Genomic DNA, 4724 nt, shown 5'->3' with positions numbered 1-4724 from the left:
CTGCTTCTAACCTGGGAAGACCTTTCTGTCAGGACATCCATCCACATCCTTGGTGCAATATTCTCTGTGCCTGCACTGTTGCTTCAGAGTCATACAACATGGAAACAGGCCCTTCGGCCCAACTCTCCCACACCGGCCAACACATCCCAGCTACACTAGTCCCATCTGCCTGCATTTGGCCCATATCCCTCCAAAACCTGTCCTATCCATGTACCTGTCTAACTGTTTCTTAAATGTTGGGATTGTCCCAGCCTTAACTACCTCCTCCGGCAGCTCGCTCCATACACCCACCACCCTCTGAGTGAAAAAGTTACCCCTCAGATTCCTGTTAAATCTTTTCACCTTCACCTTAAACCAATGTCCTCTGGCCCTCCATTCACCTACTCTGGGCAAGAGACCCTGTGCGTCTACCCGATCTATTGGAGGGATCTTGTGGAGGGTGATGGCACAGTGGTCCCTGGCACCTTCTGAGCGATGCTCCTCACCGCTGGGGACAAGGCTCCCATCATCACACGTAGCCTGACTAACGACCATGAAACAAGAGCAAAGAGCAGTAACAGGCCCTTCAGCCCACCATGCAAACCTGCACTTCACCCCTCTACATGTAAGGAAGGAACCATGTTCACATGCATGGAGTTGAGATGAATGAGGGGGGACATCATTGAAACGTACCGAATAGCGAAAGGCTTGCATAGAGTGGATGTGGAGAGGATGTTTCCACTAGTGGGGGAGTCTAGGACCAGAGGGCACAGCCTCAGAATTAAAGGACGTTCCTTTAGGAAACATAGAACATAGAAACATAGAAAATAGGTGCAGGAATAGGCCATTCGGCCCTTCGAGCCTGCACCGCCATTCAATATGATCATGGCTGATCATCCAACTCAGTATCCCGTACCTGCCTTCTCTCCATACCCCCTGATCCCTTTAGCCACAAGGGCCACATCTAACTCCCTCTTAAATATAGCCAATGAACTGACCTCAACTACCTTCTGTGGCAAAGAATTCCACATTCACCACTCTGTGAGAAAAAAAACGTTCTCATCTCGGTCCTAAAAGACTTCCCCCTTATCCTTAAACTGTGACCCCTTGTTCTGGACTTCCCCAATAACGGGAACAATCTTCCTGCATCTAGCCTGTCCAACCCTTAAGAATTTTGTAAGTTTCTATAAGATCCCCCCTCAATCTTCTAGGAGATGAGGAGGAATTTCTTCAGTCAGAGGGTGGTGAATCTGTGGAATTCTTTGCCACAGACGGCCGTGGAGACCAAGTCAATGGATATTTTTAATGCAGAGATAAATAGATTATTGATTAGTGCGGGTGTCAGGGGTTACAGGGAGAAGGCAGGAGAATGGGGTTGAGAGGGAAAGGTAGAACAGCGTTGTCTGAATGGCAGAATAGACTTGATGGGCCGAATGGCCTAATTCTGCTCCTAGAACTTATGACCTTATGACATATAGACCACCAAGTGTACGCCAGCTCCCACAGATGCTGCCCGACCTGTTCTTCCACGACTAAAACCCAAAGCATTATTATTCAATGATTCTCTGATTTGCCGTTCCAATTTCCTTTCGCAACTCCTTGTTGTTTCCACATTCACTGGTCTAACAAGTCATAAGTCCCAGAACATAACTACATCATGTGGAAATATTTCACCTGCCATTACTTGCTCCCAATTTTAAATACAACCATAAGTCATCGGAGCAGAATTAGGCCATTCGGCCCATCGAGTTTACCCCACCATCCAATCATGGCTGTTCCATTTTTCCGTTTCTAAACCCCAGTCTTGTCCCCATAACCTTTAACGCCCGTACTAATCAGGTTTGAAAAGACCACGCGCCTTTGAAATGAAAGCTTCTTGTATTTGGTGTCTTTGTGTTTTAGTTTTAAGAATCTGTCAACATCCACCTCAGAAATGCCTCATGACCTAAAGTACCTAATGACTTCCCCACCGCCTCTGCTGATGAATTCCTCCAGTCTCAATGATTCACCACCCTCTGGCTGAAGACATTCCTCCTCACCTTTGTTCTCTCCGCTGTGCATTATCCTCCCCAGTGCTGTACGTTTTACAAAGGAGGTGAGGAGGAATTTCTTTAGTCAGGGGGTGGTGAATCTGTGGAACTCATCACCACAGAGGGCTGTGGAGGCCAAGGCAGTGGATAGTTTTAAGGCAGAGATAGACAGATAGATTCTTGATTAGAACAGGTGTCAGGGGTTTTGGGACGAAAGCAGGAAAATGGGATTAGGAGGCAGAGATCAGCCATGATTGGATCAACACTCACAGTCTTTTGCCTCAGGATAGAGGATTGTACAACTAAAGGGCGTAGGTTTAAGGTGAGAGGGGAGAGAATTAAGAGGGAACTCAGGGGCACCTTTCTCACCCAGAGGGTAGTCCGTCTCTGGAACGAGCTGCCAGAGGAAGCTGTACAAGTGCATACAACTATAACTTTAAAAGATATTTGGACAGATATATGGATAGGAAGGGCTAAGAGGGTGTGGGCCAAATGCTAGCCCAGTATGCTAACCTGGTCAGCATGGACAAGGTGGGCCGAAGGGACTCTTTCCGTGATGTACATACACCTTGATGACTCGATGATTCTAATAGGTACCTCCTGAAATGTCTGCAATTGTAGCATTAGGGATTTTTTAAAGAATATAATTTTGTATCTTAGTTTAGTTTGGTGATAAATCAAACAAGGTTAAGCTTGGCATGTAGGAAGGAACTGCAGATACTGGTTTACACCGAAGATAGACACAAAATGCTGGAGTAACTCAGCGGGACAGGCAGCATCTCTGGAGAGAAGGAATGGGTGACGTTTTAGGTTAAGACCCTTCTTCAGACTTGTTGCACATGTGGACTCCTGGTATGTCGGCAAGACCAAGCACAGGCTCGCCGATCGTTTCGCTGAACACCTCCAAAAATGTTGGAGTAACTCAGCAACCCGTTCCTTCTCTCCAGAGATGCTGCCTGTCCCGCTGAGTTACTCCAGCGCTTTGTGTCTATGCAAGGTTTAGTTTGGAATAGGTCAGAAGCTTTGCTTACCTTCGATGGTTGTTATTTTGGACGTATTTGAGATTAACTGAGTGAGGGAAGAAGGCTATGGTCTAGTGTCAGCAATCTTTATCTCCACAGACTAAACACAGTGAGATGCTGAACAATGTCACGAACAATCTGGGCAGAATATAAAACATAATTCATTAAAAGAGCATGGAAACGGTTAAAGTATAAAACACTGGGGAATGAAATGTAGTTGGCAACATTCGGTTCAGATCACTTTACTAAGGTACAGTGAAAAGCTTTTGTTGCGTGCTAACCAGCCAGCGGAAAGACAATACGTGATTACAATCGACATATTTACAGTGTACAGATACATGATAAGCGAATAACGTTTAGTGCAAGGTTTCAGTTAAAGTAATGTTGCTGCAGGAGTTGAGATTTAAGAGTGATTGTAATATGTGATTTAGATCTGCGTCAGGCAGAGATGAATGTGTTTGGAAACACAAGAGACTGCAGTTACTGGAATCTGGAGCAAAAACCAAAGTGCTGGAGGAACTTGGGCAGCATCTGTGGAGGGGGTAGACAGGTGACGTCTCAATAGACAATAGACAATAGGTGCAGGAGGAGGCCATTCGGCCCTTCGAGCCAGCACTGCCATTCAATGTGATCATGGCTGATCATTCTCAATCAGTACCCCGTTCCTGCCTTCTCCCCATACCCCCTGACTCCGCTATCTTTAAGAGCTCTATCCAGCTCTCTCTTGAATGCATTCAGAGAATTGGCCTCCACTGCCTTCTGAGGCAGAGAATTCCACAGATTCACAACTCTCTGACTGAAAAAGTTTTTCCTCATCTCAGTTCTAAATGGCCGACCCCTTATTCTTAAACTGTGGCCCCTTGTTCTGGACTCCCCCAACATTGGGAACATGTTTCCTGCCTCTAACGTGTCCAACCCCTTAATAATCTCATACGTTTCGATAAGATCTCCTCTCATCCTTCTAAAAGTCTCATGTCAGGACCCTTCTTTAGATCCAACCTGAAGCATCACCTGCTCGTTCCTTCCAGGTACATGATAGGGAAGGTTTAGAGGGACATGGGCCAAACTCAGGTAACTGGGACGAGATTATTGGAGCATTGTGGTCAGCATGAACCATCGGGCCGAAGGGCCTGTTTCTGGGCCTGTACCTCAGTACACTTGACAACAAACTAAAGTAAAGTTAACTAACACAAAGTGCTGGAGGAATTCAGCGGGTCAGTCAGCATCTGTGGAGGGGGTAGACAGGCTCAGAGTGTCTTGCAGCATCTGTGGAGGGGGTGGACAGGCTCAGAGGGTCGGGCAGCATCTGTGGAGGGGGTGGACAGGGTCAGAGGGTTGGGCAGCATCTGTGGAGGGGGTGGACAGGGTCAGAGGGTTGGGCAGCATCTGTGGAGGGGGTGGACAGGCTCAGAGGGTCTTGCAGCATCTGTGGAGGGGGTGGACAGGCTCAGAGGGTCTTGTAGCATCTGTGGATAGGCGATGTTTCGGGTCCGGACCCTCTGCACACTGGGTGAATGCAGGGCAGCCACGGGCAGGTGGAAGGGTGTGGGCTAGGTGCGGCGGGACCGGCTGAGCGGCCGCCTCCCTGCGGTGGGGGCGGGCACGGATTGGCAGCCCGGGGTGTGAAGGGGCGGCCCCCGGGGAGCCAGCGATCCTCACCCGCCCCGCAGCGCCCAGAGTCGGGCAGTGAGAG

Source organism: Rhinoraja longicauda, chromosome 27, assembly GCF_053455715.1.
Source record: "Rhinoraja longicauda isolate Sanriku21f chromosome 27, sRhiLon1.1, whole genome shotgun sequence".
Classification (NCBI taxonomy): Eukaryota; Metazoa; Chordata; class Chondrichthyes; order Rajiformes; family Arhynchobatidae; genus Rhinoraja; species Rhinoraja longicauda.
Note: the sequence above shows the minus strand (reverse complement) of the source record.